This window comes from Electrophorus electricus, chromosome 4 (assembly GCF_041902795.1).
Source record: "Electrophorus electricus isolate QZ-2024a chromosome 4, ASM4190279v1, whole genome shotgun sequence".
NCBI lineage: Eukaryota > Metazoa > Chordata > Actinopteri > Gymnotiformes > Gymnotidae > Electrophorus > Electrophorus electricus.
Genome location: NC_137500.1, coordinates 9,385,613 through 9,400,006, shown reverse-complemented (window position 1 = coordinate 9,400,006; position 14,394 = coordinate 9,385,613). Strand labels below are relative to the sequence as shown.

The 14,394-nt window shown below is 40.7% G+C and overlaps 1 protein-coding gene across 6 annotated transcripts in view; it reads left to right on the top strand.

Moving 5' to 3' along the window:
• The first annotated feature begins 925 nt into the window (after positions 1–925).
• znf609a (zinc finger protein 609a) overlaps positions 926–14,394 on the top strand; it is a 77,301-nt gene continuing 63,832 nt past the window's right edge. For 3 of the 6 annotated variants that reach the window (XR_014123136.1, XM_035522868.2, XM_035522870.2), the window contains exon 1: positions 926–1,374. The gene's annotated coding sequence lies outside the window, so the exon portion shown is untranslated. Of the gene's footprint in view, positions 1,375–10,288; positions 10,636–14,394 lie in introns of those variants that run through there. The other 3 variants (XM_081712240.1, XM_081712241.1, XM_081712242.1) reach the window with 3 other exon arrangements.

Sequence of the window (14,394 nt, the reverse complement as noted above, 5' to 3'; positions counted from 1 at the left end):
ACAAAGATTTTTTCTCTCTCTCTCTTTCTTTCTCTCTTTCATGGCAAAGCAACATTAGCATATCCTGGTTGCCCAGGCAACTAGCTCAGAATGCCTCAATTCCCCCCAGCTTCCTCACCACAAAAGCCAAGTAAACATGAGCGTTTATCTGCTCCTGGTGTATGACAAATAGTATGACATGTTTCCTTGTCATAATGACTGGTTTTTTAGCTTTCCCTGCAGCTGCTAGCTCAGTTCACTTATGACAAAACCTCTGTATGACACACACTTTATGCAGGAGCGTAACCTATGAATAGAATATCTCAAAGCCTCATACTTAATTTCAATGTAAATACATTATATATCATTTGCCATTATTACACCATTAAATCTAGTATAATACTAGTGTAAAAGAAGAAAGAAACTTTACTTATTTCATTATTAAGGAGTAAGAAAATGGCCATTCTTATATCTTTGATATCTTGGTGATGGGAGGATCTAACAATAGGAATATCTAGCACAGTTAAATAGTGTCTATATAGTGCATAACCAGATACAATGACACAAAATAAGTATCCTGTGCTCAGTTTCCTGCGATATGATGATTAACTGAATATCTCTTTAAAAGATTTGTCTAACTCTTATGATGATCTATTGCATATTTCTGAAATATCATTAATATATTATCATTATATTGTCCATGACCTGCATATGTATGCAAACAATAGCGCGTGTGGCAATTTTCTAAATATAAGATGGTGACAAGAATTGAAAATTAAAAAAAAAACAAAACAAAAAAAAAACATTTAAAACAATTGTTTTAACGTTTCTTTGCGCCCATACACATGTAATCCAGTTCCTTAATTTTGAGGTTTGCACAGCGCCTCTAGCCTGACAGTTCAATCCGTATGGAGTTTCAGTCCGGGTTTTCCTCCGGCTCGTTCTGCTTGTTGGTTACATTGTATCAATCTCTCGGCTTTGAGAGCTGCGAACAGCCATTAAGATTATGTTAGAGATTCACAGAAGGCAAAGCAAGAAATCCTGAGGTATGAAAATCTCTTGATTACTGGAATTTTATCCTCTCAAAACCTAAGGTCACCCACTGCGTTTGGAATTGGACTCGGAACTGAACGAGAAATGCCCAATGCAGCCGGTATTTTCCAATTTTCAACGGGATCTCAACGTGTGATGGCTGCGGTCCAGTAAATTGGCCTTTCCGCTCCCCGGACCTTGCCTCTTTGGATTTGTGCGGAGCACGTTGATTGATTTGTCTGTGTAATCCAGCAATCTGAGGTTCGTCGTCCCCCCCGTCCCCCCTCCCCCCCGAATGTACCTTTACCATTAGGATCTATGGAGTGCACATAGACATCCGTGGGATCGGGGACTACAAGTGGGGTAAGTATATTTGAAGATCCCATGTGCAGGAATTTTTCCCACATTTGGGTAGCATAGTTAGCTAACAGTCGTTAGCTCTCTGGCTGCTTTCAGCTGACAGGCTAGCCAATATTAGCACGCCAGCTCGCTAACAGCTACGCTAGGAGTACATCTTGCTAGTGGTTGTCCTCATGTTTTGCATTGTTGAAAATCCTTTGTTTGAGGATCTCGGGGGATCTAATTTTACGATAAAGCCAACTGTGTGTATTGGTCCATAATTGTTTTGGTATATGTGGATCATCGTAACATCGTAGCTTGTTTGTTTGTTGTCTTTAATGTCATTGGTGTGTATTTGAGGGTTATCTGTTAGCTAGCTAAGTTAGCTGCAGGAAAAAAGACGTGTAGGGTAGCTCTCCTGATGCCTGGGTGCCTTAGACCTGCTCAAATGTATTTGATCACTTGACTATGTGGGAATGTCCACTGTTCAGCCAGCGAGGATGTAAAAGCGCCAAGAAGTATAGTTACTTCGCCACTTATGGTAGTCCTTTGCTTTCACATCCGATTTGCCCAACTTGGCCAGGACATCTAGCTAGCTCTCTAAGCCAGATAGCAGACGTCTGCTGGTTGGTAGGATATATCAGAGGGATGCGGGTCTGGCCATTTAGCTCTCAAAGGCGCAGACAGTGATTTGCACTGCAAGTGGAGCTGCGCTGATTCCTGTCGTGTTCTTCTTCTTCTTTTTTTTTTTTTTTTTTAACTGTGGTCTTACTTATATTATCCCCACCATACAAAACATCTCCATGTTATTTAAGTGACTCCAATAGCTCTTATTCAGCTAGCTAACAAGCTAACAACCCCCCCCCCCCCCCCGAGCAGTATGGCAGTGCGTTCAGTAAACATGATTGGGGGGCAAGACTAAACGGTCGCCTGCTTCTCTGTCTGTCCCTATATCGGGAGGAAAGACCAAACGAATGCCTGCTTCTCAGCTGTCCCCTGTCCCTATAATGCCCCAGCAACCCAATTTGCTCTCAAAATATTCAGAAACGCGTGATTTTACTTTTAACAGCTTTACCGGGGATATACGAATATCTTTAAACATTTGGAATGCAATAACGACTGATTGCAGTATCCTAAAAGTTAGGGATCTTAAAATTCGGTTTGTTTCACCATATACTAAAATGATTTTCAACGCAGATTCATTTGAAAGACTCCACATTTTACAAGGAAGCAAAGATCCAATAGATTCGAAAGCTCTTTTCATGGACTGCTGCATCTAACACATTGCGATTGAACATAGGCTGAGTGGTTTAGAGTTTCAGAAGCACATGTCAAGAGGCAGAAGGTGATGACTCTAACACTTACATGTTGTAAATCATCTAGTATTGTCAATATTGTGATCTAGGTTTTTGTTTTATTTGTTTATTCAAGTGTGTGTTGATTTTTCATGGGATTGAGAAGTGTTAGTTTTTTCTCTAATGTGTCATTCAACAATCTTGATGCATAACATGATCGTCATAACATCATTTCCCAGCTAAGGTGTGTGTGTGTGTGTGTGTGTGTGTGTGTGTGTGTGTGTGTGTGAGACTTGATTGAAAGCTGAGTTCTATCTGTAAAGTGTACTTGGGTTTGAGAAAGGCGCTATATAATTGTAAATAATATTCATAATAGTAATATTGAGGCATTATTATTATTTCAAGTACATTACACTTGGCTAGTTATATTTAAATAACGTTGCATTGAATGCCTCTGAGTAAGACTGCTTTCGAATGTTGACTGGAACTTCTATGTTTGCCATAATGTCTTGGTAATGTTCATTTCCTAAGATGGTGATGTTATCCTAGAGGAGAGATGGCTAACCTGTCATGGTAATAGCTACTGTTGTAACATATGTGGTTAAAGTTAGAACTAACAGCAGTGCACTTCATTGCTAATAGTTATTAATTCTTGTCTACTGTTTACATCTATACTTTTGAAGATGTCACTGAGCTAGGGTAGACAATAGCATGTGTTCCAATATGTAAGTGTAAATACATCAGTGAATATTTAGCAGAAGGCGAAGATTTTGAAAGATTTGGGTGGAGTTGAGATGCCGTTTTCTTGATGAAGTTTCAAGCTTGCAATTAGGATGACACTTCAGCCCCCCCCACCCAAAGCTCATAATTATGGTAATTTCATGATGACTTCCCAATCACAATGCTGTCTGAATTTGCAAAGCACAATTTTCATTGCTAAGAGTCTTATATGCCAATCGTATGTACAGTCATGTGGAGTTGATTTTCACTTGCATTCAAATAATCTTGTGAGGACAATATACCCATTAGGTCATTGCCAGTTTTCTGCTGGTTCTGATAAATGTAAATTATGTGCAAGTGCATACATTTTGTATATTCGTAGAGTAAATGGCTTAAAACAATTTAGCAATTGTAGTATTTATCATGGTTGACTACTGAAAGGAGAAAATGTATTCAGGAATTGCAGTTCACTTATGCATCAGGACAGTGTTGCTTAAACGTTTCCCTCATACACAGTGCAGATTGAAATGTATGATAAATCACATATACATTGCCTTGAATTAAATACCAGAGTGATGCTTTTGATAGCTTCTTAGAATGAGAGTGCCCTGTAATATATAATAGCATTGTATAGTGCCTATACCACATCTACAACCCTTTTAAATAAGAGGTCACATGTGACCAGGTGAATGTGAACTGACACTTTACCTTATGAGGCCAGGCTGGTCATAATGTAGAAGCTGAGAGGTAGCAGAGGGTCTCAGATTCATTGCCTTTGTTTCCACCAAGCAACATAATCTGGTACCTGTACTGATTATGGCCACAGTGTTTTTTATTTTTGACTCTGAAATTTTTAAGGCATACTTGTGTTGTGTACTGATACGCTTTGCTTAGTCCCTTTTTCAGAACAAAATTTCAGAACCCAGAACACTTTGAGAGACTGACAAATATTCTCATTTTTTGCAAGTTATTTTGCTGTAGGTTGTCTAAACTGTAGAACACAATAAACCTGGGATTAGAAAACAATGGTGTAATGGTTGTAGATACTGCAGTCTTAATCTGCCCCTCAGATATTAAAACATTCAGTTCCATTTTTTTGCATCAGTTAGTTGACAGATTTGATAGGTCACGGGAATCATTTTGGCATTAGCCTGCCGTCCAGGCCTCTTCTCCCCAGCGGGGCATCCTGAAGATAGATTTCCTGGTGCAGATTTCTGCTCGGCTGTTGAGCGCAGCAGGGTGATGTGGGGGTGAGGTCTGCTAAGTCACTCTCATCTCTCGTGCACTGACATTTTGTTATTGTGCTGCTTTTTTGGCTTGGAGCCCAAGTGGGTTCTGGTGCAGTGGAAGAAGGAGGCAGGAGATCGCCGTTCTCTTTCAGACATCATCCTCAGCAAGAACTATGCCTACTGCAGGAGTGCTGCCAGTATGTTGTGTTCACACTGCCAAGAGGTGCTGGGGGTTTATATGCTCACTACTCATAATATGGTTTTACTTTTATACCTAACAGTGGCATTTCATGCGACCATGATTGATGGGGCTTTCGCTGCCAGGAAAAAGTACCTGCCCTTTGTTTAGATTTTTTTCCCTTTCTTTTCCATGTTTCATGTTCCAATTGTTTCTGTGGGCTGCAGTGGTAAGCAGAGTGGCTGAGAGAGAGATGTGGCACAGTCCTCTGTTTGGTGCTTGAAAATGACTGAACAAATAAATAAGTCATCAAAGAGCACTGTGCGAAGACCACACTCTTGCTGCCCTGTTCAACCTGAGCCCTTTGAAGCTGCTGTAAGATTAACAGTGCGACTACCCATGTATGTCACTGAACTACTGCTGCTCTTTGCCTGCAAGTCAAAATATAGAACCATGTTGACATGGGCAGACACTAATGAAACACAATGAAGGAAGTCTGAGCAGCAGAAACATAGCAAATACTTTTTCTCTATAGAGCAACTACTGGTTTCCAGGGTGGAACAGGAAATAAATGGACAATAGGAAGTTGGGTGAAAACTGATTAAGTGCTTTTTAATCAAAATCAGACTTTGGTATCAGCTGCTGACTCATTGTAGTAGGATGCAGTTAACTGATTGTATTTAGTTGTATGAAGTACTATTATCTAAGGAGTGAGCTAGTAATCGCAGGGGTCTTTGATGTTTGTGTGGGGCTGTATGGAATTGAAGACTACACAATATGGACAGTTATTATACTGCCACAAATTGTAATACAGTAGTGTTGGTAAATTAGTGTATAAATTAATGATTCTGCATTTTGAATTTGCCAGGTGATATGCTACAGAAATTCGGTTAATAATTTCAAGTAATAATTATTATATTAGTTTAGTATTAATTTTTTTTTTTTTTTCTGTACATGTTTCATGGTTACTTGGGCAAATTACATGGTTTTCATTGTTGAATATTTCACAGATTGATGTGGACCCTCCCACAATTTATGAAAAAAAGAATAATACTATCACTACAGGTTGTGTACTAGCCTTGTGCAAAACTGAATTTGTGCTTTTTAATTGCCTCTGGCTTTTCCAGGTTTTGGTACAGAGTAATTTCGTAGCAGCCGCTTTGCTGCATCAGAGCAGCCGCTGCTAGTCAGATAAAGCCTAGTTAGACTGAACATGGTTCTGCTGCATCTACTGACCGCCAGCTCAACTGGAAGCCTGACAACAGGGTGAATGACAGCTGTATAGAGATATTGGGACAAGCAGTGGGAACAGAAGACAGAATAGGTAAAAAGGGTTCTGAGAATTTGCTCACAGGGAGGAGTTTTGGATGTTTTGAATTGCATTCCTTCTGACTCAGTAGGAAGCTGCTTTCTGTACTGCTCATTTTGATTACATCAAACAGGTAGGCCTGCCGTGCTGATTGTTGACTGTTTTAAGCCCCAACACCATGACTTGCTGGTGTTGATGTGATGCTGGTTGTGAAGAGTTAAACTGATAAGTCATAAAGATGACTAAAAAATCATAAAAGGCCATAAAAAATCAGATGACTCGTTACTTTCTGAGATAATGATGGATGTCATGTTAATGGCTGAATTTGACAGTTCCACCTGTTATTTGCGTTGTAAAATATGGCCCTCTGGATGTCAGAAACTCTGTGTGCCTGATAATATAATAGGATCAGATGTCAGAGTGGCTGAGTATTCAGCTATAGCTTCATTATAACAACCTCCCATCTTACACTTTTTTTGGTTTGTCTGCATGACATTTGAGTAGAACAAGGAAACTCCCGCAACCCTCAAGCTATGAGATGCAGGGAGTGTTGCTATCATGCTTGCTGTCTCTCTAAGCATACCTCCACCCACAACTGCTATATACAGTACTTTGAAATGTGGGGGTTTTTTTGTGTGTGACAGTTTTATATTTTCCTGTGCACAGATGGCAGGGTGTAGCCAAGCCGTCTGCCCCATAATCGCTGTCCTGCCTTAGAGAAGGCTTGGCTTCACAGCAAGGCCGTTTCACTGTCCCAGTGTCTTCTTCCTGTCGGCCCCTTCTCCACCCACCAATAGCAGGCCTTTTCATCGTGGACGTGCCATTGAAGTGATTCTCAATGGTTTCACCTTGTGACCCATGTTGGCAAAGATGACATCTGCCACACCCAGAAATTGGCTAGACCAATTACGAAGTCTTTGTCTGCATATCCCCAGTAACATACACTCCTCAATGACACAGGAGCAGAGCCGTCCCAGATCTGTGACACCTCTTGCTCTGTGAATTCACTAGCATATCTATGATCAGATTTTGAAATTGCATTGAGGGTATATTTAGTTATTACAACACTAAACAGTTTTGTCTTATTCCATGGGTCTGATCTTGAAGTGTTGAGCACAGTATCCCAGAGTGTTATCCTGTTTGTGTAGGCTAGAGTCTAATGTGTATACTGTGTGTAAATCGACTCAGATAAGGAGTCTGTGACTGTACTGCCATACAGTGTCTGGGTAGTTCAATATAGTCATACTGAAAATAACCTTAGTTGTTTGCTTTAAAATTGTTGATTTATTGCTTTGTACATGATTGCTGCTTACTATACAGTTTTAGTCTGCTTACTAGCTAACTTTACACCAAGCTGTTGATATGTGATACTTAGCAAGTGATGCCTTAGAGGACTTCGAAAAAAAGCCCACTTTGTTCGAACAAATTGATGCATGATGCAATAAAACATGATTTATTTTGACAGAAAAAATAGTGTTATTTGAGCCTGTTGTGCATGAGAGGAGAGTGTCTGAAAGCTGAAAGCAAGAGATCTGTCATATAGACCCTGTAATACTGAGAGCTCTGTTCAAATGGATATCCTCATTCACACACAGCATACCTCCAACCACAATTGCTATATATAGGTACTTTTAATATTTTTCTTCTGTGAATTTTATATTTACCACTCTGTGCATAGACAGTAATACTATAGGGAGCTACTGAGCAGTTCGTTTGCAGACTATAACTCTAGCTCCATTGAGCCATATTCATGTTCTGAATTCATATGGTTACTTATAGAATTTGTGGAGTGTGAAAAATGGGGTGAAAAATTGTCCCAGGTGGTTTTTGCTCATTTTGACTCTTGTGCTGAATCATTTATTTCTATCATCAAAATCCTTAGTTGCCAGGGCAGCAGGGCTTGGGTCATTCTCCTACATGCAATGGCACCAAGTGAGTTTTAAGCACCAAGATTCTAAGACTGTACTTCAAACTTGCATTCAAAATGATTTTTGTATTTGAATATCCACAGGAGTTAAGAAAAAAGTACCACCAACCCAACCCCAAAGCGTAATTTACCCAAACTCAGGCTAACTCTTTTAGGTAGTCTAAGTGGTGACTAAAAATTTGTAGCTTATTCAAAAACAGGTTGAATTATTCCAAAAAAGATGAGAGAAATCAGTAGTTTTCATTTTGGATGAATAACGGAGGCTGCCTTACAGATTTGAGCTGAACTAGCTAACCGATATAATCCTGGATACAGATGAGGACTCATCTTTCTCCTTAGTTGAGAATTTTTCTCCTCAGTGGACGATATGCTAATATGTTAGTTGTTCAGAGAGCTGCCTCTGCCTTCTCCATCATGTCTTTAACAATGTGTGTTTGGAAATGTGTCAGTGGCAATATACTAATGTTGAAGGCAGTCCTGTTTTGGAGAAATAAAATATAATATGCATGCTCGCATGACTAAAACCTAAAAATGGAATTTTTCTGAGTTGTTGACCTTTCGTATTTTCTCTCTTTCCCTGGTGAAACATAAAAAATAGTGAATTAGACTAGTGATTTTAATTATTGGAATTTCAGCACTTGAATGGGTAATTGAGGACTCGAGTACTCGTGGTATACCCGTGCCTTTTCAAACTCGCGCAACACCTTTTCAGACTCTCCCAAGCACACTTCTTTATGTACTTGTATAACGAGCAAGGTGCACAGTGACTCTAGCACACTCTTCTATCCTGAGCAATGCACTTCATGGCTTTAAACAGCACAGAAAGCTGAAACCTGTCAACTTTTCCACTGAGCATGGACCAATTAGGATTGAGAATGCCTTCTCTCCACTCCAGAATGGAGGAAAATCTAGTTTTGGCTCTTTTTGAGTATCTCAAGCTGTACGATACTCAAAACAAAGATTACTGAATCTTATTATGAAAGAGAGTCCAAGTCTGTTTAGTTTTTTAAATTTTTAGTGATCATCTTGTTCCTTTTGACTTTCTCTCAGTGTGGTTTCTCTCACTGTCTGTTTACTTACTTGGTACTGCCCACTCCCTGAAGGAGAGTTTTGCTTTGCTTTCAGAAAGCTACTTTGTGAAAGCTTCCTTAGACAGCTCACCATATTGTTAAAGGGAGAATAACATCACTGATTTTCAGGGTTCTGTGAGCCTATTTTCCAGACAAGTAGGACTAGTGAATTGAGAATAGGGCCCAGACTCTGGAGCAGACCTCTCTCCAGGGCCCGGCAGCAGTGGCAGTGTTGGATTCCATTACTACAAAAATGGCAAAAAAAGATATGAAATACACATTAAATAAAATATACAATTAAAACTGTTGTGTTCTAGATATTTTTACATACTCATCAGCTGCAGTTTTGTCTTTGTTGCATGTTTTTCTTCCCTTAAACTGTTTTTGTGGAATCAACACCCTTTTTGCAGTGGAGTAACCTTGAGTGATGTCTTGGCTTCTGTCTCTCTTATTCGTGTGCAGAGTTTTCTCCTCTACTGGTAAACCACCAGTGGGGTGGATGGTTTACTTAGGAGCTGCCCCATCTTGGCCCAGGAGCACTGGAGCAGAATGCAGTAGGCTTAAACTAGGCAAAGGCTTCACTGACGAGACTGAAGCCAAAAGATAAGCATGCAGTAATCCATGCAACCTGTCCAAACAGAACACACTGCAGCACATAATCCAGAGACTGCTCTGGGATGCCTTCGTTGAGGACTGCTCTGCCTAAATTGGAGATCTTATTATAAGAGGCTTTGTCTGGTGTATTTGGAGGTAAAGGTTGACCTATTTTATCCATAATCCATATGTTTCCATATGTTCTCATTCCTAAGACTCATCAACGAGAATGAGAAGAACAGCACAGTTGCTAACCTAGTTCTTCAAACCTAATTGTTCAAATCATGAAACGTAATCGGGCAGAGCTGCAACTTATAACTTGGCCCAGTTGACTCATGTTTTAAGACAAAGCAACTCTATAGTCCAGTAATAAACATGTTCTTACCACAAGTGTATGTAACTGGTAGGAGCCATTCTCATATTTATGTGGGGTTTTTTTGCTTTTATTGTTGTATGTTTGCCCCCTTCTGGGTCATGGTGAGGCAGATTAGTAGTAGTGTGGTCTGAGCAATGCCTCGTGCGAAGCCATTGGTGGAACACACGTCTTCCTGTTTGTGCTCATTGGGCTGCTTGATTGGATCGTTGCTGTGGATCCTTCTGGCAGCTGGTGCCCTGGTGACAGCCTCCTTTCTCTTGTATTCTGCATTCTCACATCCAACTTTCATTCTAGGCTCTTTAAGTGTGCTTGGTGGAAGACAAAAGAAAAATTACATGGTTTGCCAGTTGTGAGTCTAGTTTGCTAACTACGGTAGCTACCTACAATTTATTGAGCAGGTGCTGCACAATGTGTGTGAGATTTTGACAGGAAACCTACAGCCAGTTTTAGTCTGAGAAATGTGGTTGCATTCACTTGAGGCTCCTAAAACCCCATCTCTTGGATTAATGATTAAAAGCAGCAAATGCCCAGCTAGTCTGTAATGAGACCATTAATCAACTCCCTGACCTCTTCATTTCATGAAAACGGTAAGCACGTTTTCATTTTCATCTTTAAATCTGTTTGAAAGTGTTTTATGTAGCTTCATTCCAGGTTTTTCATGTATATATGTGTATTCCCTCAGTTATTTTAAAATCTGAAAATGAACATTTTCCAGCATGTATTGGGAAGACCAGTGCTGGTTATTTTAGCTTTACTTGAATCCAAACAGCATTTAGAAGCCACCCGCTGCGATTGGTGAGCAGACAGAATAATCATGCCGTTGCCGGTGACTTCATTGAGCTGATGATTTATACTGGTGCCAGTGGCCTAGTCTTGTCATTTTCTTGGAGCACTGTCTAGATTAGGTTCCTCAGATACTGGAGCTGCCAAACAGCCCCTCCAGAATGCTCTCGTGTTTCTTGGAAAGCTTGTCTATGTGCTGTCTCACTTAGTTGTTGTCCTACTCTCATCACGTAATGAGAGGCGCTCGCGTGGTTGCCTGGCTCCTTCATACTGTGCAAATAAACACCCATCGAGTCCTGCCCATTAGACCACATTTCTGGTAGCGCAAGTGTTTTAGTGCATCTCAGGGGACATTAAATGGTCTAAATGTCCAGGTGTGGGTGTTCATGTTGCAATACACATTAGCCTACTAATTAGGTCCACTGTTAACTGAAAGTGTCGTGTTGTTTCTAGTTCCTGTTGAATGCTAACATGGTTACAGAATACAGCAGACAAACAATGTATGAAAAGCATGTTTATGAAATTGTGTTGAAATTAGCTCTGTGTGTGTGTATGATTTGTGTGCTATAGATGGATGGATGGATATGCTGGGTAAATTCTAGTGAGTCTGTTGTAATGTTTTTGTAGGAATTAATTGGATTGTAGGCTTGCATGATATGGACAAAACACTGTGATATTGTTACATGTAGTGATGTTTTGGGGCTATGATGTATGCTTGCTGAATCATGTGATCACAGTAATCGATTAAGACACCCACAGAGCACTTATCTGGAATGCAGAGATTGCTAAGGATGCTTACTACACACAATAAAAATACCCTGTGGTTTGTTAGATTACTTATTTGCATATTGTCACATTCTGTGCAAGTAGTACTGCAAAAGTGAACACTGTGATAGCAAGCACTATATACTGTTCAGCCCTGAAGGGTGTTGCTAAGTTTGTCTAGCGTTGTTTTTTGGTCACGCCTGATCTAGGATCTATGAGTGCTGTAATTAGATAAGAAGTGCCTCACTGGAAACAAAAATGAGGTGAAGCAATTTTTCTGAAATGTGGAAATAGCACTTGCTGAAATTACCTCTGTAGAATGTGACATCTAAGATTCTTTTGCCCAGATTTTCTTTAAAGGGCTCTAAGGGAATGGTGGGAGGAGTACTGTGCTTGAAAATATTAATATCACATGATTGTAATAAATGTAAATCCGTTTTACACAGCTATAGGTATTTGCCTCAGCTCTGGACCCATGTAATGAAACTTAATATTTGAACTCATATTTTGCCTCTCGATCAGATGAAGGTTTTGTGACACACTGGGGATTTCACAGTGTGCTCAGGGTTTGTAGATCAGTAGGAAGAAATCCTAATTTAGGATCTGAAGCAACAGCATGGTGGGTGGAATACCCTTTTAACACACTACATGCCTAATATTTGGAGTAAATTATTATTAAAAATAATTACCTAAATAAGGGGGGGAAAAAAGACCCATTTTATCATGCTCCGAACCTAAAACTGAATATTTAAACAGTAGGCTGTCGCTTTCTGTCTCCACTAATTGGATACCGCTACCTGCAATCATACAGTAGTCAGCAAATGTCCCCTCCCTGCCTGAGCCTGCTGACAACAGATGTAACATTACCTTTGGGAAAACGATTTAGTAGGATTTGAAGGTTCTGGTTAATTGGAGCTTGATATTAGAAAACTGTAGCTTAGAAGAACCAGCTTTGACATGTGGAGCCCAAAGCCTTAGTTATCTAAATAACTGCTGTGGGGTGAGGGAGGGCCCTGCTTTATCTGCCCTGTAGGTTATGTCATTGTTGATATAACACATTCCTCTGTGCACCCGCATGCACTGCACAGGCTCCAGTGTTCCTCCACCGACCCATGCTATTCCACTCTTATAAGCTTGTTCGGTTTAGCGCAAGGGGATCTGCAGCAGACTAGACAAGCAATGGTAACGAACACCATGAACGTGAACGTGTTGGAAATGAGTGTATTCAGAATGCCCGGCCCCTCTCACCCCCCTCCCCATTTGAAGTAGTGTTGCGGGTGGGCGGACGCCGCAGCACGGGCGGCGCATTGGCACACACTCCTTGGCATGTTCGAGCGCTCGCCCGGGGCTGTGTGGCCTTCTCTGAGCTGGATCCCCGTTGAAGAGCGAACTGTGTGTTCCCTCTGTCGCTTGTTTGGATTTCAGTGCTTAATTTGAGCCTGTTTAAGGTTTGTGCTCTTCAACTCTTGGTTATGCATGACTCTATAAATGATGTGCAGCCTCAGTCCTCAGCAGGCTGTTGGTTGTGGTTTGTGTTTGTGGTCATCTTCAGTGCCTGAAATTCCACTGGCAACCACATGTGAAAGTGGGGGGGTCTCACGCTCTGTTTTCCCTCGCTCACGCTCTCTCTCGGGTGTGACCTACCTGGTAAATATCAGGCTTTTCTAGCTCAGGCTACACTCTTTAGATTTCCTGTATTAACATCTGGCATGTAGGCAGTGGGCTGAGCTATTAAAGATGATTTATTGAACTGTACTCATTTGGAAATCGGCTGAGGATAAATCCAATCCCTGCAGGGCTGAGGGCTGACTGCTCTTGACTTCATTTAAGTATTTAATTGATCAATAATCTATGCCAGCAGGAGTACTATGACATGAGAGCCACAAGTGTTGGATCTGCAGCGGAGATTTAAAAAAAAAAAAAACCCTGAAGTGTCAAGGCTTGATCAGGTCCACTAAACTACCTTGTCATACCTGAGACAATTTGTCAGTTAATTTACATTTCATGAGTGGTATGAGCAGTATAAAAAAGGTCTAGCATTTAGTGCTGTTGTAATGGCACATTAATTAGCTCATGAGCTAGATAAGTGGGCATGTTTGACGCAGTGTGTTGAATGGTTTATAAACTAGAGCTGTTAAAATCTCAGAAAATTACTTAGAATTTAAATTGTCAGTGTAGTTAAACCTAGATGTCCCCTGACCACCTTCTAAAACATGAAAGATGAAACGATAGCAGACGTCAATGAGAGCAGAATGCATACAAGCATTCATAGCAAACATACAATCAAGCTAAAAGCAACCAGATTCCATTTTGCCAAAGAGTGACACCCCAATGACCCGTATGGATGTATGGTAAATGGAATACCCGGCCGAGTTAGATGAAGACCCATTGGTCAGTGTTGCGTGCCTCTGAGCTAGCCATGCATAGACCACGTGGATCCATGTTCAAAGCTACACGAAGCAGACAGGAACTTCATTACGAACGAAAGCTGATTGGCAGCTTTCAGCCTTCAGTGGTCCTCATGTTCATTGCCTTATAATAACCTTCATCCTTTTTTAATCACCGCTTATTACATGTGACTGATAATGGTAAACATCAGCAGCTGTAACGAGACATGCTTAATGTAGCGGAACATGTGTGAAGCTCATCTGGTGTCATCCATGGTTCTGCTTAAATGTGAGCACTCCGTCAGCGTCAGTAACTACAGGCAGATGAAGAGGGATGCTTTTAGTCCTTCCTCAGAGCATACACGGACCTCATCCAACATGGTCTCTATTCAGTGTTTTCCCCTTCTTGGA